Genomic DNA, 27,529 nt, shown 5'->3' on the forward strand with positions numbered 1-27,529 from the left:
AGTCTTAGTTTACCCAGCCTGACAAAGCTGCAAAATATACTAAGCAGTGTGAAATTTTAGCTGCAGTATGTTAGAAAAACTATTAGAAGCTGGGTATTCCGGATAGTTATGTAAAAAGTTGAAAATACATCTTTTGTGTAAAAAAATAAAACTCAAAACATACACATAATTGTTATTGGTGTGTCCGGAATGACCCAAACTATAAAACTGTCATAATATTTATTCCATATGGTGGACACTGTAAAAAAAAAAAATAACCATGCTAAAAATGTAGCTTTTTCTTCATACTGAGAAACAAAAAATTGTAAAAAAAGATAGTCAGATATAAAATAAAAATGATTTACATGAAAATTCCAAATCATTCTGAAAAAACCAAGCTCTCATAAGACTCTTACAGCAAAAAAATAAAAATGTTACATGTCTCAGAAAATGACGATGCAAAAACAAATTCATTTTTGTAAAATGTTGTTTTTAGAGTGCAAAAGAGGCAAAGCATCAAAAAAACGATATAATCTGGTATAGCTATAATTGTACTGACCCAAAGAATAAATCTGTTCTATCACTTATACCATACGGTGAATTGCAAAAAAGTATACAAATAGAATTCTTGAACTGCTCTTTATTTGTCATTCTGCTTCCTAAATATTGGCATAAGTCTCAGTTCATATTTATTATGTGCTCTCCGCTTTGCACTCATGTCGGGGTTTCCTTGTACATCTCCAAAAAACATGATTGAGATGAAACCCCTCATGGAACCATTCACTGTAATGAGGCAGATGGAGTCAATCTGAACTCCATCTGGCCCCTGTTCTTGCAGTGTCCTGTCACTTAAGGCATCTTTTAGTGCACAAAAATGTGGTCGACCCTGTTACGGGTCTGGGAGGTGGAACCTCTGTGCTATGGTGCAAGGAGGGACCCAGAGGGGCGTAACTAAGTATCAACTCGGACCGACCCTGGTCGTATGGCGGCTAACGACTCCGTGACCAGGGAGGGACCGAGCTGAGGGACCAGGTGCTACTCTGGGGACGACCTTGTAAGGGAGCCGGTGACTCCCACGGTACAGATGGCAGGGACTGACCGGAATAGCAGGTAGGCACAGCAGGCAGGCTGGCGAGCAGAAGCCTCCAGGTAGGCTATCAGGTAGACACGCAAGTGATGGCAGGAGTCTCTAGGTGGGGTGGCAGGTGGTCATGGCAAGTAACGGCAGGAGTCTCTAGGTGGGCTGGCAGGTGGTCACGGCAAGTAACGGCAGGAGCCTCTGGGTAGGCACGGCAGGTAAGAGGCAGGCAACAGGCAAGTGCTCCCAGGTGAGCGGGCTGGCAGGCACGGCAGGTAACAGGCAGTCAACAGGCAAGTTCTCCCAGGTGAGCGGGCTGGCAGGTAACAGGCAGGCAACAGGCAAGTGCTCCCAGGTGAGCGGGCTGGCAGGCACAGCAGGTAACAGGCAGGTAACAGGCTGGCGGGCAAGACTGGTAGTCAGGCTAGCAGCGGGACCTGAGGGCTGAAGCAGAGGTCAGAAACACTGTGCAACAACTTTTGCTCGGGCACCTCCATTTTGGAGGAGGTGTCTTATATATGGGAGGACCCTCGGCTATTGGCCGGGGACTCCTTAGGACGGCGCGCACGGCCCCTTTAAGAGGGAGGGAGCACACGTGCGCCATAAGTACAGTGCCCGGGGAGCTGCGCGTGCCGGCAGCAGGAAGAGGAGTGCTGGTGAACGCAGAGCGGGGAGCGAGGAGGTGAGTGGGACGGCGTCTCTGCCTGGCAGGGGGCAGAGACGCCGATGCTACAGACCCCAGATGTGTGCATGCATAAAGAGACAGGACATGACCGAAACTGAGGCCAGACAGAGAACAAAGTGACTCTCTCTGCCTCATTATAGTATGTTTCATCTGAATCACATTTTTGGGGAATTTAAATGGAAACCTGATATAAGTGTTCATCATAAAACACAATAATGTGATCGTAGCCTTAAACTGAAAGTGATAAAAAATGTTATGTATCCCAAAAAGTTACCAATAGTGTTGAGCCACCCCCGTAGTGTTCGAGTTCGGTTCGTCGAACACCCGTGTGTTCGCCGAACTGTTCGTCGAACTGTTCGTCGAACACCTTCGAACACCGTTAAAACCAATGGCAGGCAAACAAAAACACATAGAAACACATAGAAAACACCTTCAAAGGTGTCCAAAAGCTGACAAACTGCTCAGAAGACATAACTAACACATGGAAAAGTGACAAGTACATATAGTCATGCGAAAATAAAAGAGGTGGAGGAGTAAAAGGAGGGGGAGACACAGATATAGGCATGTCATGCCCTTCTAAAATCCAAAAAGTGAGAAGCCGACACGGCCAGTCCGCTCCTGCCCGTGCCACCTCCGTGTCGCCGGGTTTGTGCCAGAGCCGCGGTGAACCCTGACGGCCAGCCCCCCTCTCCCAATACTGGTGCCTGTCCGCTGGTGGGTCGAGCGAGCCCCCCTGTGGTGGAGGCAGCTCTAAGCTTTTTAATTTAAATTGTCTCTCTAATTTGAATGAATACACTTTAAATCCATTTACAAGGATCTATTGGAGGGCAAGTCTCATGCCAGCAGCCGCGTAATTCCAGCTCCAGTAGCGTCCACTAAAGCTGCTGCAGTTAAAAAGCTTTTATAAGGATCGAGCTCGGCTGTCCACCGCAAGGCATCCTACTGCCAGTCCCAGCCCCTATGCCTTGGGGTGCCTCCTGATGCTCTTCACTGAGTATCCCGTGGTCCCGAAGCATTTCCTTTGAAAAAATTAAGTGTCTAAACTACAGGTGGTGTAGCTTGCTTAACAGCCGGGATAATCCGCTGACTAGCAGACACTGCTACTAGTCACAAAGTATTTCCTGGGCTAGATGCAGTTAAAAATTTGTAATTAGATACTCTCGTTGGATGCTGAGAAAGCATTCCATAGAGTCTCCTGGCACGCCATATATGATTCTCTTAAAAAGCTTGGGGTAGGGGTCTAGGGGACCCTTTTATAGCCAAAATCACGGCCCTCTATCACAATACGTCACCTAGGCTGAAGATAAATGGAACTGTAGCACCCTGAGGGCTCGATTGCTACAGAGGTATTGCACCTCACCCAGAGGTGTGATATCTCACTCTCAGGTAAGGATGGAGTGTGGATCAGGACCCGACACCTGCATGCATTACACCACATTGCCGTGGGACAGGGCGACCAATATGCCCCTGAGATGGGCACGACAGTCCCTGTCCCTGGCTGGAGTGGGGGGAGGGAACACTGAGGAAGGGGAACCCTGTAGTGCAGGAGCAGGGAGGAAGCAGTTCCTGGGTGCATTGAGAAGGGAGTATAAAAGGTGGGCACCATCTTAGTTCAGTGCAGAGAAGTCTGAGCAGAAGTGGCAGGGAGCAGGGGCTCTGCATGAGCTCTGCTCCGGAGGCGGGCCTAGTAACAGAGGCCCAGGCCTGGAAGAGGGAGAAGGAAGGAAGAGGAGCGGAGAAGGCTCCAGGAACGAGGAATGAAGGGATCCCAGGGGTGCGGACGGGCGAGTCGCCACCGCACGCCCGAATCCACCTGCGTGGAGGGGTCAGGCCAAAGGGGGAGACCGGTCCCCGAAACTAGTGGAGGCAGGAAACGACCCTCAGCTAGAAACCGGAGGCTGTGACATTTTATGTGGCGCAGCCCCTCGCTACACCCGCTAGGAAGGCACCACATAGGGTCAGGGAAACTGGCGCCAAGTTTACCAAGAGGAGGCCCGAGGCAGCCGGACAGAAGGGTTGGTAAGAAAGGCCAGACAAAGGACACACAAAGGGGGTCCTGTGAAGCACTCCAAAGTTATCTGGGAGTTGTCTGAGGCCCTCACCTGGTGAGCACAGTACGACGTGGGCAGCCGTTACCTGCAGACGTGGTCTGGATAATAAGAACTGTGAGTAAAGGCCCTGGACTGCATCACTGACTCCGTGTCGTTACTGCTGCTGCCCTGCACCATCACCCCCATCCTCCGCATACACTGCCCTGAGGCTATACTCCTCACGTGGGGAGTTATGCTACGCTCTGCTGCACCCACAACACCAGCCTCAGCGGTCTGCCCTGCAGCGGCGGTTCACTCTGACCGCAATCCACGGGTGGCGTAGTCGGACATTTAAACATCAAAACCACATAAATAGTTCCGCCACTGGTTTGACCACCCTGAGCCACGGAACCGGGTCGCCGCCACGAAGACTACAACCACCAGCATCCACCAAAAAGGGTCCGGCTCCGGGTGTCCCAAGGCCCAGGGGGTGCATCAGAACATTTTCATCACCTTTCACAATCACCAATGGGACAAGGCAGGGATGTCCTCTGTCCCCTCTCTTATACGTCCTAGTGACGGAGCACCTGCTCTCATCAATTCGCCATAACTCCAATATTAGGTGGATTGAGGTGGGAGGCACCGAGTACAAGTGCTCTCTATTTCCTGATGATGTCCTAGTATATATCACTCAATCACATATATCCATCCATGCTGTTATGGCTGAAATAGATCACTTTGTTACATGGTCAAATTTTAAAATCAATGCAGCGAAGTCTGAGGCCCTTGATGTCTCCCTCCCCAAATCCATATAGGATTCCATCCAGTCCAACTTTCCCTTTGCCTGGCCCTCACAGGGCATCAAATACTTAGGAATTCCTATTCATAGAGACCTCTCCCATCTATGTTATGTTAATTTTGGGCCCTTTATTGAACATCTCCATACAGACCACGGTTGGCAAGTTAGAACTGTAAGATTTACTACGTGAACCACTGGTGTTTTGTGGAAAAGCACATGTACACTGCGTTCCAAATTATTATGCAAAAAGTGTTTAGGAGTGATAAGGGAAGAATTTGTTTGTTTGTCAGTTAAACTCATTGATGGTGATGTGTGTCAGGGCTCTTTATATCACTGTAAGCACTTGCAGACACCTGTGCTAATTAGTTTGGCAGGTGTGTCCAATGAAAGGCAAGACTACTTAAGAAGGTTGTCTCACATTATTGAGCAGCCTACATTTTCTGCCAAAATGGGAAAGAAAAAGGATGTGTCGGCTGCTGAGAAGCAACAAATTGTGGAGTGTTTAGGTCAAGGCATGACTACAATCAACATTGTGCGATGATCAGGATGAAGTGTCTTGGCAATCAAGAAGTATGTAGCTGATTCACAGTACACACGTGTGCGTGCTGATAAGGGCAAATTGAGGACTCTTTCCTACAGGCAATTACGTCAGGTTGAAAGAGCAGCGGCAAAAAAGCCTTGTCATAGCAGCAGACAAGTTTTTGAAGCTGCTTGTGCCTCCAACGTCCCCCGAACAACAAGATGCAGGGTCCTTCAGAGGTTTGCAGCTGTGCATACGCCATCCTGTCGACCTCCTCTATCCACTTCACACAAGCAGAAACGGCTCCAGTGGGCCAAACATTACATGAAGACTGATTTCAAAACTGTTTTGTTCACGGATGAGTGCCGTGCAGCGCTCGATGGTCCAGATGGATGGAGTGGAGGATGGCTGGTTGATGGACACCCCACGCAAACACGGCTACAGCGCCAACAAGGAGGAGGTGGAGTAATGTTTTGGGCTGGAATCATGGGGAGAGAGATTGTCGGCCCCTTTAGGATCCCTGAAGGCGCTAAAGATGAACTCCATAATGTATGTGGATTTTCTCAAACAGCACTTCCTGCCATGGTTCAAGAAGAAGAACCGTGTATTTCACAGCAAGATCATTTTTCTGCATGATAATGCACCATCTCATGCTGCACATAAAATATCTGCATCTCTGGCTGATATGGGCATAAAAGGGGACAAACTTATGGTGTGACCCCCATGCTCCCCTGACCTGTACCCCATTCAGAACCTTTGGAGCATCATTAAAAGGAGTGTCTATGATGGCGGGAGGCAGTTCACATCTAAGCAACAGCTCTGGGAGGGTATTCTGTCCTCATGCAAAACAATTGAAGCAGAAACCATCCAAAACCTGACAAATTCAATGGACGAGAGAGTTCAGAAGCTCCTTTCGAACAAGGGGTCCTATGTGAAAATGTAACATCACCTAGAATAAAGTTTTGAGTTGAAAACTGTTTGATTTCAATTTCTAACAACCTGCTAATGCTTATAATTTCAAAAATGACCATTTTTTTGGTCTTTATTAAAATGAAAAGGTTGATCAAAAAGTTTGGGGGATCTAAGAGTGTGGCAACCCAGTAGTCATGATTACTTCGAATTCTGACAATATGAGGGTCATGCTGCAGGTAGTGCAGCAAAAAGGCACTTATGTGTCTTGCGCATCTCGGAGCCCCAAAATTATTTTCCGGGCTAGATGTAGCTAAAAATTATTATTAATTTTTAATCTGGTGAAGCTTTAGTATAGATGGCCTAATAGGATCAGTGCTGCACACTGCTACAAAGCCCAAATTATTTTCCAGTCAAGATACAGATAAACATGATTAGTAATTTTAAATCTGGTGGAGCTTATTATAGATGGCCTAATAGAATCAGTGCTGCACACTGCTACAAAGCCCAAATTATTTTCCAGCCAAGATACAGATAAACATGATTAGTAATTTGAAAGCTTAAAACGGTTGGTAGGGTGATTTTAACCAATCATCAAGCTTTTACTCTCCCCAGGATGACACAGGGGTAGAAAAGTCGTTTCGGATCCATGATTTGTTCATCTTTATGAACGTGAGTCTGTCTACATTATCAGTGGAGAGCCGCGTGCGCTTATCTGTCAGCACACCACCAGCAACGCTGAACACACGTTCAGACAGAACGCTGGCTGCGAGGCATGACAAGATCTCCAAGGCGTAAGTGGCTAGCTCTGGCCATTTATCCAGATTGGAAGCCCAAAAAGAGCAAGGGTCCAGTGACACAGTCGTGGCTTCAATGTTTACTTGGAGATACTCCTGTACCATCGTCTCTAGGCGTTGACTATGTGTCAGACTTCTTGTCTCCTGTGGCCTTGCAAAGGATGGGCTAAAAAAGTGGTGAAATGATTCCGCAAAATTGATGTTACCAGCAGATACTGTGGTTCTGTTACGGTTTGAGTGCTGAACACTTGACGGTCCCACGGTTGGCAAGTTGGAACTGTGAGATTCACTACGTGCACCACTGGTATTTTGTGGAAAAGCACATGTAAGATTCTGCAACAGTCTCTGCTGATACTCCTGCATGCGTGCATCCCTTTCTATGGCAGGAATAATTTCTGCAAATTTACTTTTGTACCGGGGATCTAACAGTGTGGCAACCCAGTAGTCAGGATTATTTCTAATTCTCACAATTCGAGGGTCATGTTGCAGGTAGTGCAGCAAGAAGGCACTCATGTGTGTTGCGCATCCAGGAGCACCAAGTCCCTGTTGTGTTGGTGGCGAGGTAACAATCATGCTTCTTTCCTCTGTCCTCTCCCCCCAACCTCGCACAACAGAAATGTGATCAAGGTCTCCCTCATCTGATGAGTCTTCCATCAGTTCGTCCTCCACTTCTTCCTGGGCTCCTGCACCTTCCTCACTAGTTTGGCTGCTACCATGCGCCCTGGTAAAACCATCTCCCCCACCCTCACATGCCTGCCGCCTTGGTGCTGCCGACCGTCTGGACCTTGCAGATGTTAGCCCTTCCGCATACAACTCCTCCTCCTCTACTTCCTCCACCTCCTCTTGTGCCACCACCTGACTCCGAATTCTGTTTAACATGTGCTCCAGCATGTAAATCACCGGAATAGTCATGCTGATAATGGCATCGCCAGCACTAAACATCTTCGTCGCCATTTCAAAACTGTGCAGAAGGGTGCATAGGTCCCTGATCTGAGACCACTCCTCCAGCGTGATTTGCCCCACCTCTGAATCTCGTTGGCCCAGGCTATACGTCAGAACGTATTGCACCAGGGCTTGTCGGTGCTGCCACAGTCGCTGCAACATGTGCAGAGTTGAATTCCACCGGGTAGGCACATCGCATTTTAGCCGGTGAAGTGGCAGGCCCAACGACTTCTGTAGAGATGTAAGTCGCTGAGCTGCGGGATGCGAATGGCGGAAGTGAGCACACAGCGACCGTGCCCTCTGCAGAAGGCCATCTAGTCTGGGATAGTGGGCTAAAAATTGCTGGACAACCAGGTTCAAGACGTGAGCCATACAAGGCACGTGTGTGACATTGCCCCGGCGAAGGGCCGCACCCAGGTTTGCAGCATTGTCGCACACGGCCTTCCCTGGTTTCAGGTCCAGTGGAGACAACCATTCATGAAATTGGTTCTCCAGAGCTGACCACAACTCCTCAGCTGTGTGACTCACATTTCCCAGACATTTCAATGTAAAAACCGCCTGATGATGTTAAGCCCTACTGCCAGCATAGTAAGGAGGTGTGTAGGATCCCTTCTGCGCAGTTAGAAAGCTTGTGGCATAACCAGACAGGCTTTGGGTGCAGGTGGAAGACCGAGAGGAGGTTGAGGAGGCAGAAGCAGTGGAGGAACTTTGACATAAAGAGGATTGACGCACAACTCGTGGGGACGGCAAGACTTGGACAGCAGCCCCTTGTCCTGCTGTCACCATAGTTACCCAGTGCCCAGTCAGCGACATGTAACGCCCCTGTCCATGCCTACTCGTCCAAGTGTCTGTGGTGAAATGCACCCTGTCACACACAGAGTTTCTCAAAGAAGCGGTGATGTTGTGTGCGACATGCTGGTGGAGCGCAGGCACACCTTTCTTTGAGAAGTAGTGCCGACTGGGCATCTGGTACTGGGGCACTGAGACGGACATAAGGTCTCGAAAATCCTCTGTGTCCACCAGGCGGAAAGGCAGCATTTCTGTAGCCAACAGCTTGCAGATGGTGAAATTCAACCTCTTAGCTTTCTCATGGCTAGGAGGAAATGGTCTTTTACTTGTCCACATCTGAGGGACCGAGGGCTGGCTATTGTGCTTAGACGGGGTTGATAAGGGTGTCCCCGGCAAACTGCCGGTCTGTGAGGAAGATGCAGGCGGACATGTTAGGTTGCCTTGATCCAAAGGTGGTGCTATCGATGTCGGACAGCGCTCAACACCAGCTGGTGTTACCACCTCCAAAGAAAATGATGACCTGCAATCACGCTGGCTGTTGCGGGTAAAGAGGTGGCAGGTCTGCGCTCCAAAACAGGTGTGACTGCTGTCCCCCCAGTCACAGAGGATGAAGAGGCCGCGGATGCACAAGATATGGCAGACGTTGGATGGCCCGGCCGTCTAGGCCGCATTGTAGCACACTGAGCTTCCCACTGCAACTTATGCTTCATGTCCATGTGCCGGTTCATGCATGAAGTACTCAAACTATGTATTTTTTGGCCTCTACTTAGCTTTTGCTGACAAATGTTACAGATAACACGAGTTGGGTCATCTTTATCGATCTGAAAAAATGCCCAGGCTATGCAAGGCTTAGCACCCATGCGACCTGAAGAGCCACCACGACTTGTGGTGAGAGGCAGAGTTGTGTATGAGGATGCAGTTGTTGACGTGCTTCCAGTACTACGTCTCTGTCCAGGAAGGCGCAACCTGACCTCGTCGTCACTAGCATCTTCCTCCACCTCCTCTGCTGATCTCATCTCTTGGCTGACTGTGGGTTGACAGTAAGTGGGATCTCCAACCTCATCATCATCACCCTGTGCGTTATCACACCCGTCGTCCTCAGAGCCAACCTGTTCCTGCCCTGACAAAAAACTAAAGTTGTCGCTCCAATCAGGTATTTGAGTCTTATCATCGTCTTCCTCATTGTCTCCACCAACAGGAGTTACAGTTTGGGAATGAGGGTCTACATTATGGTCAGAACCTTCTGCGTCTGGTCCTGGATCCGACTCATAAAGATTCTGGGCATCAGTGCAGATCATTTCCTCGTCTGGATTCACAGAAGCGCTGGAGTCGACCTCTGATTCCCAGGCTATAGTATGAGTAAACTGCTCTGCAGACTCAACCATCTGTTCTACCTCATACTCAGACGGGCAGCTGGAGATTTGGGAGCTGTGAGGAAGTAAGTGCGATTGGGGTGACACCTATGAGGACTGGAGTATTTGTGATGTTGAAGTTGATGTGGAGGAGAGCCCACTTAAAGGAGCACTTGATATCCGTTGAAGCACCTGTTGTTTATGTGCCTCATCTGGAATTTGTAGCCATTGGCGTGGCCGTAAGAAAGGGATCTTATCACATTGTCCGCTAAAAGAAGTAGACATTTTAGTTTGGCTGGAAGATGGTCTTTCTTCTGCAGATGTTACTGTTGCTTTAACACCTACCCCACGGACACAACCTTTTTTCCCCTTCCCAACACGCCTATTCCCCTTTTCACCAGCAGCAGGCCTTTTTCCACTCATTTTGGTGGTTAACTAATTCACAACTCTGGAGTTGTTTGCACAAAAAAACAATGGATGGGAACCGAGCAGAGCTGAGTGGCCAAACTGTGGTATTAGGCCAAAACTATTGGCTGGGTTAGATGCAGAAAAAAATTATATTCAATTTGCAACCTGATGGAGGTCTGTATAGATGGATTAATAGAACAAGTCCCACACACAGCTAGAAGCCCAATATTTTTTCAGAAGTAGATGCAGAAAAAAATATATTCAGTTTGCAACCTGATGGAGGTCAGTATAGATGGACTAATACAACAAGTCCCACACACAGCTAGAAGCCCAATATTTTTTCAGAGGTAGATGCAGAAAAAAATATATTCAGTTTGCAACCTGATGGAGGTCTGTATAGATGGATTAATAGAACAAGTCCCACACACAGCTAGAAGCCCAATATTTTTTCAGAGGTAGATGCAGATAAAAATATATTCAGTTTGCAACCTGATGGAGGTCTGTATAGATGGATTAATAGAACAAGTCCCACACACAGCTAGAAGCCCAATATTTTTTCAGAGGTAGATGCAGAAAAAAATATATTCAGTTTGCAACCTGATGGAGGTCTGTATAGATGGATTAATAGAACAAGTCCCACACACAGCTAGAAGCCCAATATTTTTTCAGAGGTAGATGCAGAAAAAAATATATTCAGTTTGCAACCTGATGGAGGTCTGTATAGATGGATTAATAGAACAAGTCCCACACACAGCTAGAAGCCCAATATTTTTTCAGAGGTAGATGCAGAAAAAAATATATTCAGTTTGCAACCTGATGGAGGTCTGTATAGATGGATTAATAGAACAAGTCCCACACACAGCTAGAAGCCCAATATTTTTTCAGAGGTAGATGCAGAAAAAAATATATTCAGTTTGCAACCTGATGGAGGTCTGTATAGATGGATTAATAGAACAAGTCCCACACACAGCTAGAAGCCCAATATTTTTTCAGAGGTAGATGCAGAAAAAAAATATATTCAGTTTGCAACCTGATGGAGGTCGGTATAGATGGATTAATAGAACAAGTCCCACACACAGCTAGAAGCCCAATATTTTTTCAGAGGTAGATGCAGAAAAAAAATATATTCAGTTTGCAACCTGATGGAGGTCTGTATAGATGGATTAATAGAACAAGTCCCACACACAGCTAGAAGCCCAATATTTTTTCAGAGCTAGATGCAGAAAAAAATATATTCAGTTTGCAACCTGATGGAGGTCAGTATAGATGGACTAATACAACAAGTCCCACACACAGCTAGAAGCCCAATATTTTTTCAGAGGTAGATGCAGACAAAAATATATTCAGTTTGCAACCTGATGGAGGTCAGTATAGATGGACTAATACAACAAGTCCCACACACAGCTAGAAGCCCAATATTTTTTCAGAGGTAGATGCAGAAAAAAATATATTTAGTTTGCAACCTGATGGAGGTCTGTATAGATGGATTAATAGAACAAGTCCCACACACAGCTAGAAGCCCAATATTTTTTCAGAGGTAGATGCAGAAAAAAATATATTCAGTTTGCAACCTGATGGAGGTCTGTATAGATGGATTAATACTAGTGTTGAGCATTCCGATACTGAAATATCGGGTATCGGCCGATATTCGCGGTATCGGAATTCCGATACTTAATTCCGATACTATTGCAATATCGTATACCGGAATCGGAAGTTCCCATAATGCAATGAGACATTTTCATTTTATTCAGCCAATGAGGATCCTAAGAAGTGTGGGCACATCCTGTTAGGCATGTAGGCATCTTAACTAATGGCATGGCTGTGATTGGCTGCTGAAATGATGTCATGATGCACTATAAAAGCCACCGCCGCCATTTTGAGCTCACTCTGCTGTGAATTCAGTTAGGGATAGGACGCTGTTGTTCTGAGGGACAGTTTTAGCTACCTATTTGCTCTATACTGCTTTACCCAAGCTACTTTCTAAATCACTGTGCCTTGCAGTGCTAGTGCACAGTTCCCTGTGCTGTTCACCGCTATCTGCAAGGTCTGTGTGTGTGAGTGCAGCTCACCCTGTAGTGTGTGCTTCAGCCAAGTCTGGTTGTAGTGCACTCAGTGTGTGTCACTGCCTCATACATTGTCCTTTTTTGCCAATTCATAATTTTTCCTGATATCTCCTATTAGTGTGGTGGTTCCATCTGTATTCAGCTAAATTGGTTCCAAACACACTATATAGGAGTAGATAGAGAAATTTTTTTCCGTCTTGCAGCACTAGTGCACAGTGCTCTGCATCTGTACTGTTCACCGCTGTCTGCAAGGTCTGGTGTGTGAGTGCAGCTCACCCTGTAGTGTGTGCTTCAACCCCGTCTGGTTGTAGTGCACTCAGTGTGTGTCACTGCCTCATACATTGTCCTTTATTGCCAATTCATAATTTTTCCTGATATCTCCTATTAGTGTGGTGGTTCCATCTGTATTCAGCTAAATTGGTTCCAAACACACTATATAGGAGTAGATAGAGAAATTTTTTTCCGTCTTGCAGCACTAGTGCACAGTGCTCTGCATCTGTACTGTTCACCGCTGTCTGCAAGGTCTGGTGTGTGAGTGCAGCTCACCCTGTAGTGTGTGCTTCAACCCCGTCTAGTTGTAGTGCACTCAGTGTGTGTCACTGCCTCATACATTGTCCTTTATTGCCAATTCATAATTTTTCCTGATATCTCCTATTAGTGTGGTGGTTCCATCTGTATTCAGCTAAATTGGTTCCAAACACACTATATAGGAGTAGATAGAGAATTTTTTTTCCGTCTTGCAGCACTAGTGCACAGTGCTCTGCATCTGTACTGTTCACCGCTGTCTGCAAGGTCTGGTGTGTGAGTGCAGCTCACCCTGTAGTGTGTGCTTCAACCCCGTCTGGTTGTAGTGCACTCAGTGTGTGTCACTGCCTCATACATTGTCCTTTATTGCCAATTCATAATTTTTCCTGATATCTCCTATTAGTGTGGTGGTTCCATCCATATTCAGCTAAATTGATTCCAAACACACTATATAGGAGTAGATAGAGGAGCCTTTCTGCAGCATTGGGCCCTGCAGCCCCAGCCAGATTAGTATTAGCCTATTTTTTGCAGCCTCATCTATTGCATTGTAGGTTACCTTCCTACATTGTAATAGCTACAAAAAGTTTGTGATACTATCGTTATTACATCTTTAGGCACATCCAGTGTCTTTTTGTGACAAAAAAAACCTAAATAAAGTTCACCAAACACTCCACTTTACAGTTGTGTAGGCCACATTAGCTCATATTAAAGTCTAGTCCACACTTTATAAAATTAGTGTTTCTTATACCTGTTAGCAGCTGTTCAGGAATAAGCACACTAAGCCCTTAGTACTTTTCTGCCTATCTTTATCAGTCTACCAAGATGAAGAAGGCAGGGAGTAAGGCATGTGGTCGTGGTCGTGGGCGTGGGCGTGGAGTTTCTGCAGGGAGAGGACGTGAGGATTCTGTGCCTGCAGGGAGAGGACGTGGGGATTCTGTGCCTGCTGCGGGCACCAGTGACTCAGCATCCCCCAGTTTTACCAGGGAACAGTCCTTTATGCGCAGCTTTGTAGGAGCTAGCCGTACCCCACTGCTGCGCGAGGACCAAATTGAAGCCGTTGTCGGATGGATGGCAGCTAACGCATCGACTTCAATTAGTTCCAGATCCTCTCAGGTCCTGAGCACTGAAGAGCACCCATCTGTCTCTTCACCACCTGCCAAATTGCCCAGGCAGTCAGAGAGCCCTGGACAGGAGCCATCTCTACTTCTGTTCTCTGAATCTCTTGGCTTGGAAAGAGGGGGCCAGCCAAGCAGAATTCGAGAATTTGAAGAAGAGGTAGTATGCAGTGATGCGCAACCGTTTTGTCTCTCTGAATCTGAAGAGGCGGGTGGGCCAGTGCCTATGGTCAGCAGCACACCTCAGTACGCATCTGATGATGAGACTCAGGTGCCACTTTCTGGTGCGTACTGTGCTGTCGAGACTACCCAGGAGAAGCAGTTGTTTGAAGAGGGTGGTGTAGATGATGAGGTCCTTGACCCATCATGGCGTGAGGGACAGGAAGGTGGTGGGAGCAGCTCTGAGGAAGAGATTCCCCGAACGGCCCAAAAAGGAGGGAGAGGGAGGGGGCAGACTTGGTTGCCTGTAGCCTCCACTTCGGCACCCATTAGGAGCATGGCTCTTCCAAAATCCAAAGCGGGCGCTCCCAAGACTTGCAGTGCCTGGTCCTTTTTTGACACAGTTGCAGATGACATTTGCTTTGTCAAATGCAAGCTGTGTAATCAGAAGGTGAAAAGAGGGAAAAGTGTCAGCAACCTCAATACCACAAATATGTGGAAACATGTGCGGACCAAGCACGTGGTGGAGTTACACAAACACACTGAAGACCTAGGCCAACCTACAGCGCCACCTACCACCTCTTCAGCTCGTGTTGTAGCCTCTTCCTCCAGCTCACACACAGCTGGTTCGGCTTCCTCACAGGATCGCCATGGAAGAATCTCTGGCACTGTTGTACAGAGACACAGTGTAATTCCACCCACAGCACCACTTTCCCAGTCATCCTCACACTCCCAGGCCAGTCTACAGCCATCGTTAGCACAGGCATGGGAGAAAAGGCGCCCATACTCGGCAAACCACCCCCGAGCACAGGCTCTGAATGCTGGCATTGCTAAACTACTGGCCCTTGAAATGCTATCATTCAGGCTGGTGGAGACTGACACATTCCGTAACTTTATGGCATTGGCAGTCCCACAATACAACGTGCCCAGCCGCTTTTATTTCAGCAGGCAAGCCGTCCCTGCCCTGCAACATCATGTGGAGGGAAAAATTAAACATGCGCTACAAAACGCCGTCAGTAGCAAGGTCCACCTGACCACTGATGCGTGGACCAGTAAGCATGGACAGGGACGATACCTTTCCCTCACTGCCCATTGGGTAAATGTTGTGGAGCCGGGTACAGATCTTGAGAGTGGCGCTGTACGTGTTCTGCCAACTCCAAGGATTGCAGGAATCCAGTCTGTACACATTGACTCCTCCTCATACTCCAGTTCCTCTGAATCAGCGCTGCAGGAGCCGTCACGGTCTACCTCCACATCGACCCGTGAACGGTTACCTGTTATGATGACCGATATGAGCACAGCCGTGGCCAAACGTCAACAGGCCGTATTAAAATTAATTTCTTTGGGGAATTGAAGCCACACAGCGCAGGAGCTCTGGAATGCCATCAAGCAGCAGAGTGACGTGTGGTTTGTGCCAGCGAATCTCCAGCCAGGCATGGTAGTGTGTGACAATGGCCGAAATCTGGTGGCAGCTCTGGGCCTAGGCAACCTCACTCACATCCCATGTCTGGCACATGTGCTCAACTTGGTCGTGCAGAGTTTTTTGAGGGACTATCCGGATCTTGATGCACTGCTTCACAAGGTCCGCATAGAGTGCGCTCACTTGCGGCGTTCCAGCAATGCAAGATCACGCATTGCAGCTCTGCAGCGCCGATTATGTCTTCCGGAACATCGCATCATATGTGACCTACCCACCAGGTGGAATTCAACGTTACATATGTTGGAGAGGTTGTGTGAGCAGCAGGCAGCAGTAATGGAGTACCAGCTGCAGCAGGCGCAAACAAGTCGCAGTGCGCGCCGTTCACACTTCACCACCACTGAGTGGGCCTCTATGAAGGACATTTGCCACGTTTTGCGTGCCTTCGATTATTCCACGCGGATGGCGAGTGCAGATGATGCACTAGTCAGCATGACTATCCCCCTTATCTGCCTGCTTGAAAAAACACTGCAAGCACTAAGGGACGAGGTTTTGGAAGAGGTGGAGGATGAGGAGTCACAAATGCCATCTGCTTCTCTACAGTCTGCGCAACGTGGTTCCTCACAAAGGCCTAGGCAGGGGACACTTTGTGAGGAGGATGAGGAGGAGTCAATGGATGAGGAAGACATCTGTCCAGAGGAGGGAGGTACACAATGCTCTAGTAGTCAGTATCTAGAGCGAGGGTGGGGTGATGCAGAGCAGGCAGAGATCACGCCTCAAGCAGGGGACAGCGTTTCTTGGCCAGTTGGCAGTCTGCAGCACATGGTTGATTTCATGCTGCAGTGCCTCAGAAACGACCGCCGCATCGCCCACATTCTCAACACGGCTGATTATTGGGTGTCCACCCTCCTAGATCCTCGCTACCGGGACAACTTACAAAGCCTCATAACACCATTGAACCGGGAGCGTAAAATGCGGGAGTACCAAGACGCACTGGTGCATTCCATCATGTTCTCCATTCCAACCGAGAGCAGTGCTGCTAGTGCTTTACAAAGCAGCTCAGTGCGTCGAGGCAGTGGAGGAAGCTCTGCACAAAGAGGGAGCAGAAGCAGCGCCTCAGCACAAGGCAAGACCAGTATGGCCGAAATGTGGCAAAGTTTTGTGTCCCCGCCGCCACAAATGTCTACACCATCACAGACAGCTCCAGTCAGCAGGAGGCAACGTTTCCGTCAGATGGTGACAGACTACATGTCTTGCCCTCTTAGTGTACTCCCAGACGGCTCTTCTCCCTTCAAGTTTTGGGTCTGTAAGCTGGATACATGGCCAGAGCTTAGTCAGTATGCACTGGAGGTGCTAGCTTGCCCTGCTGCTAGTGTATTATCGGAACGCGTCTTTAGTGCCGCAGGTGGTGTACTAACAGACCGTCGCATGCGACTATCCTCCGATAACGTTGACCGGCTTACTTTTCTCAAAATGAACAAGGCCTGGATCTCTCATGAATTTGCCAGTCCTCTTCCAGAATAAATAATTGGTTGGCAACAGTATCCAGGTCTCCTGTTCTGTTCATGTTTCTACCACCTGAACTGTAATCCCTGAGCTCCAACACCGCCAGTTGGCGCTCGGAAGTGCCGTCTGCACAGTCAACACTTGCTGCCGTGTTATTGGGGTTCAGTAACGTCAGCTGTTCTCCTGCTGTGCGGACGGCAATTTCTCCTGATTTGTCCACATCCACTGTACTACACATTTTAAAGTTGCTCCAATTACTCCTCTGGCTCCTCTGTTTTCATTCTTATCCCTGGGCTCCAGCACCGCCAGTTGGCGCTCGGAAGTGCTGTCTGCACAGTCAACACTTGCTACCATGTTATTGGGGTTCAGTAACGTCAGCTGTTCCCCTGCTGTGCGGACGGCAATTTCTCCTGCTCTGTCCACATTCTCACTACTACAGATTTTAAAGTTGCTCCAATTACACCTCTGGCTCCTCTGTTTTCAGTATTATCCCTGAGCTCCAACACCGCCAGTTGGCGCACGGAAGTGCCGTCTGCACAGTCAACACTTGCTGCCGTGTTATTGGGGTTCAGTAACGTCAGCTGTTCTCCTGCTGTGCGGACGGCAATTTCTCCTGCTTTGTCCAAATCCACTGTACTACACATTTTAAAGTTGCTCGAATTACACCTCTGGCTCCTCTGTTTTCATTCTTATCCCTGGGCTCCAGCACCGCCAGTTGGCGCTCGGAAGTGCCGTCTGCACAGTCAACACTTGCTGCCGTGTTATTGGGGTTCAGTAACGTCAGCTGTTCTCCTGCTGTGCGGACGGCAATTTCTCCTGCTTTGTCCACATCCACTGTACTACACATTTTAAAGTTGCTCGAATTACACCTCTGGCTCCTCTGTTTTCATTCTTATCCCTGGGCTCCAGCACCGCCAGTTGGCGCTCGGAAGTGCCGTCTGCACAGTCAACACTTGCTACCATGTTATTGGGGTTCAGTAACGTCAGCTGTTCCCCTGCTGTGTTCACGGCAATTTCTCCTGCTCTGTCCATATTCACTGTGCTACTTATTTAAAACTTGCTCCAATTACACCTCTGGCTCCTCCGTTTTTAGTATTTACCCTGGGCTCCAACACCGCCAGTTGGCGCTCGGAAGTGCTGTCTGCACAGTCAACACTTGCTGCCGTGTTATTGGGGTTCAGTAACGTCAGCTGTTCCCCTGCTGTGCGGACGGCAATTTCTCCTGCTCTGTCCACATTCTCACTACTACAGATTTTAAAGTTGCTCCAATTACAGCTCTGGCTCCTCTGTTTTCATTCTTATCCCTGGGCTCCAGCACCGCCAGTTGGCGCTCGGAAGTGCTGTCTGCACAGTCAACACTTGCTACCATGTTATTGGGGTTCAGTAACGTCAGCTGTTCCCCTGCTGTGCGGACGGCAATTTCTCCTGCTCTGTCCACATTCTCACTACTACAGATTTTAAAGTTGCTCCAATTACACCTCTGGCTCCTCTGTTTTCAGTATTATCCCTGAGCTCCAACACCGCCAGTTGGCGCACGGAAGTGCCGTCTGCACAGTCAACACTTGCTGCCGTGTTATTGGGGTTCAGTAACGTCAGCTGTTCTCCTGCTGTGCGGACGGCAATTTCTCCTGCTTTGTCCACATCCACTGTACTACACATTTTAAAGTTGCTCGAATTACACCTCTGGCTCCTCTGTTTTCATTCTTATCCCTGGGCTCCAGCACCGCCAGTTGGCGCTCGGAAGTGCCGTCTGCACAGTCAACACTTGCTACCATGTTATTGGGGTTCAGTAACGTCAGCTGTTCCCCTGCTGTGTTCACGGCAATTTCTCCTGCTCTGTCCATATTCACTGTGCTACTTATTTAAAACTTGCTCCAATTACACCTCTGGCTCCTCCGTTTTTAGTATTTACCCTGGGCTCCAACACCGCCAGTTGGCGCTCGGAAGTGCCGTCTGCACAGTCAACACTTGCTGCGGTGTTATTGGGGTTCGGTAATGTCAGCTGTTCCCCTGCTGTGTTCACGGCAATTTCTCCTGCTCTGTCCATATTCACTGTGCTACTTATTTAAAACTTGCTCCAATTACACCTCTGGCTCCTCCGTTTTTAGTATTTACCCTGGGCTCCAACACCGCCAGTTGGTGCTCGGAAGTGCTGTCTGCACAGTCAACACTTGCTGCCGTGTTATTGGGGTTCAGTAACGTCAGCTGTTCTCCTGCTGTGCGGACGGCAATTTCTCCTGCTTTGTCCACATCCACTGTACTACACATTTTAAAGTTGCTCGAATTACACCTCTGGCTCCTCTGTTTTCATTCTTATCCCTGGGCTCCAGCACCGCCAGTTGGCGCTCGGAAGTGCTGTCTGCACAGTCAACACTTGCTACCATGTTATTGGGGTTCAGTAACGTCAGCTGTTCCCCTGCTGTGTTCACGGCAATTTCTCCTGCTCTGTCCATATTCACTGTGCTACTTATTTAAAACTTGCTCCAATTACACCTCTGGCTCCTCCGTTTTTAGTATTTACCCTGGGCTCCAACACCGCCAGTTGGCGCTCGGAAGTGCTGTCTGCACAGTCAACACTTGCTGCCGTGTTATTGGGGTTCAGTAACGTCAGCTGTTCTCCTGCTGTGCGGACGGCAATTTCTCCTGCTTTGTCCACATCCACTGTACTACACATTTTAAAGTTGCTCGAATTACACCTCTGGCTCCTCTGTTTTCATTCTTATCCCTGGGCTCCAGCACCGCCAGTTGGCGCTCGGAAGTGCTGTCTGCACAGTCAACACTTGCTACCATGTTATTGGGGTTCAGTAACGTCAGCTGTTCCCCTGCTGTGTTCACGGCAATTTCTCCTGCTCTGTCCATATTCACTGTGCTACTTATTTAAAACTTGCTCCAATTACACCTCTGGCTCCTCCGTGTTTAGTATTTACCCTGGGCTCCAACACCGCCAGTTGGCGCTCGGAAGTGCTGTCTGCACAGTCAACACTTGCTGCCGTGTTATTGGGGTTCAGTAACGTCAGCTGTTCTCCTGCTGTGCGGACGGCAATTTCTCCTGCTTTGTCCACATCCACTGTACTACACATTTTAAAGTTGCTCGAATTACACCTCTGGCTCCTCTGTTTTCATTCTTATCCCTGGGCTCCAGCACCGCCAGTTGGCGCTCGGAAGTGCTGTCTGCACAGTCAACACTTGCTACCATGTTATTGGGGTTCAGTAACGTCAGCTGTTCTCCTGCTGTGCGGACGGCAATTTCTCCTGCTTTGTCCAAATCCACTGTACTACACATTTTAAAGTTGCTCGAATTACACCTCTGGCTCCTCTGTTTTCATTCTTATCCCTGGGCTCCAGCACCGCCAGTTGGCGCTCGGAAGTGCAGTCTGCACAGTCAACACTTGCTGCGGTGTTATTGGGGTTCGGTAACGTCAGCTGTTCCCCTGCTGTGTTCACGGCAATTTCTCCTGCTCTGTCCATATTCACTGTGCTACTTATTTAAAACTTGCTCCAATTACACCTCTGGCTCCTCCGTTTTTAGTATTTACCCTGGGCTCCAATACCGCTAGTTGCTGCTCAGAAGTGCCGTCTGCACAGTCAACGCTTGCTCCAGTGTTATTGGGATTCAGTAACGTCAGCTGATCCCCAGCTGTGTGTCCGGCAAATTCTCCTGCTTTGTCCACATCCACTGTAGTACGGATTTAAAACCTCCTCCAAATACACCTCTGGCTCTTCTGTTTTTAGTATTTACCCTGGGCTCCAGCACCGCCAGCTGGTTCTCGGCAGTTCCATTGGCTCTTGTACCTTCTGCTACCCATCCGGGTTCCAGTACCGTCAGCTGGTCCTCGGTAGTTCCATTTGCTCTTGTATCTTCTGCTACCCATCCGGGTTCCAGTACCGTCAGCTGGTCCTCGGTAGTTCCATTTGCTCTTGTATCTTCTGCTACCCATCCGGGTTCCAGTACCGTCAGCTGGTTCTCGGCAGTGCCTTTGGATTAGGTGCCTCCTTCTCGGTATCCAAGTTCCACCAACGTCTGCTGGTCCTTGGTAGTGCTTTCTGGCACAGGTACCTCCTGCTTAGTAACCGAGTTCCAGTAACATCAGCTGGTCCTCGGTAGTTCCATTGGCTCTTGTACCTTCTGCTACCCATCCGGGTTCCAGTACCGTCAGCTGGTCCTCGGTAGTTCCATTTGCTCTTGTATCTTCTGCTACCCATCCGGGTTCCAGTACCGTCAGCTGGTCCTCGGTAGTTCCATTTGCTCTTGTATCTTCTGCTACCCATCCGGGTTCCAGTACCGTCAGCTGGTTCTCGGCAGTGCCTTTGGATTAGGTGCCTCCTTCTCGGTATCCAAGTTCCACCAACGTCTGCTGGTCCTTGGTAGTGCTTTCTGGCACAGGTACCTCCTGCTTAGTAACCGAGTTCCAGTAACATCAGCTGGTCCTCGGTAGTTCCATTGGCTCTTGTACCTTCTGCTACCCATCCGGGTTCCAGTACCGTCAGCTGGTCCTCGGTAGTTCCATTTGCTCTTGTATCTTCTGCTACCCATCCGGGTTCCAGTACCGTCAGCTGGTTCTCGGCAGTGCCTTTGGATTAGGTGCCTCCTTCTCGGTATCCAAGTTCCACCAACGTCTGCTGGTCCTTGGTAGTGCTTTCTGGCACAGGTACCTCCTGCTTAGTAACCGAGTTCCAGTAACATCAGCTGGTCCTCGGTAGTTCCATTGGCTCTTGTACCTTCTGCTACCCATCCGGGTTCCAGTACCGTCAGCTGGTTCTCGGCAGTGTCTTTGGCACGGGTACTCCCTCCTGCCCAGCCTGGTTCCAGCACGCCAGCTGTTTCCGGGTAGTGTCAACGTCACTTTGCCTCCAATGCGTTGTCCTGTCGTGTTGCGGTCGGGTTAGCCGACTCTATGGTGCCTGCAGTTTAGGTGACTCCTATGTGGGCTGCGGGATCTGGCAATGAAGGCTGGTTCCATAGTGCCAATAGGACAAGCACCCTCTGTAGGACTGTGGGTTTTGGTAACTGCGGCCGGCTCGCGGCCTTGAACTTTTTTTTTACATGGGTACCTTCTGCTACCCATCCGGGTTCCAGTACCGTCAGCTGGTTCTCGGCAGTGCCTTTGGATTAGGTGCCTCCTTCTCGGTATCCAAGTTCCACCAACGTCTGCTGGTCCTTGGTAGTGCTTTCTGGCACAGGTACCTCCTGCTTAGTAACCGAGTTCCAGTAACATCAGCTGGTCCTCGGTAGTTCCATTGGCTCTTGTACCTTCTGCTACCCATCCGGGTTCCAGTAACATCAGCTGGTCCTCGGTAGTTCCATTGGCTCTTGTACCTTCTGCTACCCATCCGGGTTCCAGTACCGTCAGCTGGTTCTCGGCAGTGCCTTTGGATTAGGTGCCTCCTTCTCGGTATCCAAGTTCCACCAACGTCTGCTGGTCCTTGGTAGTGCTTTCTGGCACAGGTACCTCCTGCTTAGTAACCGAGTTCCAGTAACATCAGCTGGTCCTCGGTAGTTCCATTGGCTCTTGTACCTTCTGCTATCCATCCGGGTTCCAGTACCGTCAGCTGGTCCTCGGTAGTTCCTCAGCTTTCTTGTACCTTCTGCTACATTTCCAAGTTCAAGCTTTTTGAAATGGTTCTTGGTAATCACTCTGGATCTCCCTGACGAGGACCCTGAAGACGAGGACCCTGAAGACCAACCCTAAGAAGACGAGGACCCCGAAGACAATGACCCTGAAGACGAGGACCCTGAAGACCACCCCGAAGAAGACGAGGACCCTGAAGACCACCCCGAAGAAGACGAGGACCCTGAAGACCACCCCGAAGAAGACGAGGACCCCGAAGACGAGGACCCAGAAGACCAACCCGAAGAAGACGAGGACCCCGAAGACTAGGACCCCCGAAGACGACGACCCTGAAGACCACCCCGAAGAAGACCAAGAAGATGACCCTGAAGAAGTTGACCAAGAAGACAAAGAAGAGAAGACAAGCACCAAGATACAGAAAAACAAGAGACAGAAAACCAAGAAGCAGAAATACAAGAAGCTGCAGAACAAAAAGCGGAAGAACATTAAGCATAAGACTAAAAATCAGAGCAAAAGATAATATCTAAATTATAAGCAGAAGATGACTAAGCAGTGTATGGGGGTGAGTCCGTTCCTCCTCGTGGTGCCCCTGGAAAAGACCTGCTGCTGCAGGCCAAACTGAACGCGGACAAATCCTGTTGTAAATCTTTTGTGACGGGCAGAACGAAAGGTGTAATGTCCAACCTTTTATAGATAACAACTACAGGAATGCCTGTCACAAATAAGAATATGATGAAGAAGAAGAATATGAAGAAGATGAAGTAGAATATGAAGAATGTAAAAAAAAGAATAATACGAAGAAGGTGAAGAAGAAGAAGGTGAAGAAGAAGTGGATGAAAAAGATGCTGAGGATGATGAAGGAGAAAGTGTGGGAGAAGTAAAAAAGAAGGTGAAGAGCATGGAAGTAGTGAAACATAAATATCTGACAAAATATAAAAATACTTAACATAGTTAATATTTCCGTAACTCAGAACATAATAAAAAAATATTAATTCCTGCTATTCCATTTGACTGGGCTAAACCTCTATGCCTTTATTGTCTCCCCCACCTCCCCCAATACATTCTACATTATTCTTAGTTGTTTTCCTTCATGTAGAAATAACCTACAAGGAAAGAAAGGGTTTATTTTAATTCCGATATTTATGTCCCATTGACTTGCATTGGTTTCCGGTATCGGAATCGTCGATATCCGATACTTTTTCGGTATCGGTCCGATCCAATCCGATCCGATATTTCCCGATATCGGAAGGTATCGCTCAACACTAATTAATACAACAAGTCCCACACACAGCTAGAAGCCCAATATTTTTTCAGAGGTAGATTCAGAAAAAAATATATTCAGTTTGCAACCTGATGGAGGTCTGTATAGATGGATTAATAGAACAAGTCCCACACACAGCTAGAAGCCCAATATTTTTTCAGAGCTAGATGCAGAAAAAAATTATATTCAATTTGCAACCTGATGGAGGTCAGTATAGATGGACTAATAGAATGATGCTATGCCCAAAAGATTTTACTTCACTAGGTGCAGTAAAAAAATTGGTATTCTATACACAGGTGGTATATCTTGCAACACAGATAGGCTACTCCACTGACTAACACACTCTGCAATAGGCCAAAAAGGATTAGCTTTGCTAGATTCTGCCAAATGCTGTGAAAAAAACTTGCACAGCACTGGCACAGACCTGCCTGGCAAAAACTGATAGGAACTGATGTAACCTAGTCCTGAAAAGGACTCCAATTACAATTAGTCTTTACTCCCACAATCTATCTATTTAAGAGCACAGACCTGCCTGATAAAAGTCGTAGGAAATGCTGTAACCTAGTCCTTAAAAGGACTGCAATCACAACTATTCCCTACTCCCAAGCTATCTGTAGATTTGTGCAAAAATTGGCTTGAAATTAACAAGGTATAGCGCACACAGCAACAGCGGTGCCGTCTAACACGCAGCTGCAGCAGTGAGAAAATGGTGGCGACGGGGAAAATGGCTTGGTCTTATAGGGCAAGGACATGTGACATACACTGCCAATGACACATGCCCTTGCTTGTGTGAAAAAAAGCACTTCGCTCCGTGTGTGCGCTGCTGATAGGCTGACAGATTGCACCTCCCCACTGCAAATGCGGGAAAGAGAAAAAAAAATGGAGATCTTCATTGTTCCTGCAGAGATCCATCCCCTGACCCTCCCCCCACCCCGCTGTACACTCAAACTGCGTATTAACATTAATTTTCATCATTACTGAGAAAAAATCCAGTTATGATTTTGGTGCACGAACAGTTATCGAACATAACCTCGAACAGCCGAATTTTTCTCAAATTGTTCGTGTTCGCCGAACGGCTCGAACACCGCCCAAAACAGCTCGAATTTGAGATTGGCGAACAGTTCAAGTAGAACAACGCTCATCTCTAGTTACCAATAAATACCCCCACTCAAGTCTGTCATCTGTCACTGGCAATATATGGGTTTTCCTGATTACTGGTAGGACAAAGGCTCTGGAGAAGCGACATGGCTCCCATCTTCTCAAATAAAATCCAGTGAAATCTTCACTACCAAATCAAAATTAACCCCTCCCTTTTGAGCCCCAGTGTGCCTAAACCGCAGTAAGTGGCCACATGATTGGCACTGCTGTAGTGAGGATAACGCACTTAAAAATTTATGGGATGCATGTCTCCAGAAGCACAAGCTGGGCACAATATACGGGCACTAAGCTGGCATATTTGCATTACTCCAGAAAAAAAAGCATGGCGTACATGTTGCAAAGTGAAAACGCATGCGGGGCCAAAATAGTCATAGCAGCCATAGATGAATTCATTGAGAGGTGTAAATTCTAAAATGTGGTCACTTTACTTTTTTGCTGTTCTTTTACCTTAGGGGCTCCCTCCTAAACCCTAATAGTGGTTTCTGATGACACATGGGGTATCACCGTGTTCAGGAGAAATTGCACAACAAATTGTAGGGTCCTGTTCCATCTTAACTCTTGTGTAACTGAAAAATGTGCAGCTAATAAAAAAAAAAAATTACCATGTTATATTTCCTCATACCAATGTTATAAAATTCTGTGAAGCATCTGTGTCTTCTTAATACTCAACTACACTAGATGAATTTCTTAAACATGGAAGTTTGAAATATGATGTCACTTGGTGGGGTTTCTGCTGTTCTGGCATGAAATTTCAAACGAAGTATGCGTTCTAAAAGTCAATAAGCTCTGCTTCCTACCTGGTCCCTGCTGTGTGCTCAAACAGTAGTGTACAAGCATACATGGGGTATTACCATATTCAGAAAAAAATTGCTTAACAAATTGTCATGTCCATTTTCTCCCATTACCCCTTGTGTGAATTAATATTTTGAGGCTAAATAACATTTAAGCCGAAAAACCCTACATTTTTTGTTTTCAAGGCCCAAGTTTATAAACTTCTGTGATGTAGTTTGTGAGTTTCCATTTCTCACCTTATCTCTAGATTCATTCTTTATGGGGTATAGTTTGCCAAATGGGGTCATTTTTTCATGGTTTCTCCTTTTTTGGCACCTCAGGTGCTCTGCAAATGCAGCATGGTATCCAAATTTGTGTTCCAAAAATTAAATAGCTCTTTTTGCATTGAGTTTTGCCAAGTGCTGAAGCATTAAGTTTTAGACCAGATATGGGGTATGACTGTATTCAGGAAAAATTTCAGAACAAATGAGGTAAATTTTCTCCAGTTACCCCTTGTGACAAATTATAAATTTAGCTCTAAAAAGTATTTTACTGGAAAAAAAGTTTAGATTTTTGTTTTCACATCTAAAAGTAAAAAAATTCTGTGAATCACCCATGGGTTAAATATACTAAATACAACCCTAGATTAATTCCTTGTGGTTTCCAAATGGTGGTTTCTGGTACATTGGCATGTCATCATGAGATCTGCAAATACAACATGGCGTTGACAATATATTCCAGCCAAATTTACACTACAAAAATCAAATAGGGTTCTTTGCTTTCCGAGCTCTGCCATGTGCCCAAACAGCAGTTTTTGACCACATATGGGATAGTTCTTTGTTTGGAAGAAATTGCCTAACAAATTATGTATTTCATTTTATCCTATTATGCCTTGTGAATATTACAAACTTGGTGCTAAAACAACATTTTACTACAGTGGGTACGGAAAGTATTCAGACCCCTTTACATTTTTTACTCTTTGTTTCATTGCAGCCATTCAGTAAATTCTAAAAAGTTCATTTTTTTCTCATTAAAGTACACTCTGCACCCCATCTTGACTGAAGAAAAACAGAAATGTAGAAATTTTTGCAAATTTATTAAAAAAAGAAAAACTGAAATATCAGTTTTACAGCCATGAGTCTTCTTGGGAATGATGCAACAAGTATTTTCACACCTGGATTTGGGGATCCTCTGCCATTCTTCCTTGCAGATCCTCTCCAGTTCGATCAGGTTGGATGGTGAACGTTGGTGACAGCCATTTTCAGGTCTCTCCAGGGATGCTCAATTGGGTTTAGAATTATCACCAAAAAGTTCTATCTTTGTCTCATCAGACCAGAGAATATTAAATTAAATTTTTCGTTATCACACTAAAATGTTATAAAGTTTTGTGAAGCACCTGTATGTTCAAATTGCTCAGTACACCTGTAGATGAATTCCTTGAGGGAGTCTAGTTTTCAAAATGGGGTCACTTGTAGGGGTTTCTGCTATTTTGGTACCTGAGGGGCTCTGCAAATGAGACAATGCATCCACAATCTATTCCAACCAAATTTACACTCCAAACATCAAATTTCAATTCTTACCTTCAGAGACCATTGTGTGTCAAACAGAAGTTTTTAACCACATATGGGATATTGCCAGGTTCTGGAGAAATTGCGTAATGCATTTTAGAGTCCATTGTCTTCTGATACCCCTTATG

At 47.3% G+C, this 27,529-nt stretch overlaps 1 long non-coding RNA gene across 1 annotated transcript in view; it reads left to right on the forward strand.

Moving 5' to 3' along the window:
* The window catches only part of LOC141152919 (uncharacterized), a 151,145-nt gene that overhangs the window by 122,862 nt on the left and 754 nt on the right, over positions 1-27,529 (forward strand). The gene's annotated exons all lie outside the window — the stretch shown is intronic.

The sequence above is a fragment of the Phyllobates terribilis genome, unplaced genomic scaffold, assembly GCF_046119375.1.
Source record: "Phyllobates terribilis strain yellow unplaced genomic scaffold, ASM4611937v1 Scaffold_7__3_contigs__length_470593459, whole genome shotgun sequence".
NCBI classification, from domain to species: Eukaryota; Metazoa; Chordata; class Amphibia; order Anura; family Dendrobatidae; genus Phyllobates; species Phyllobates terribilis.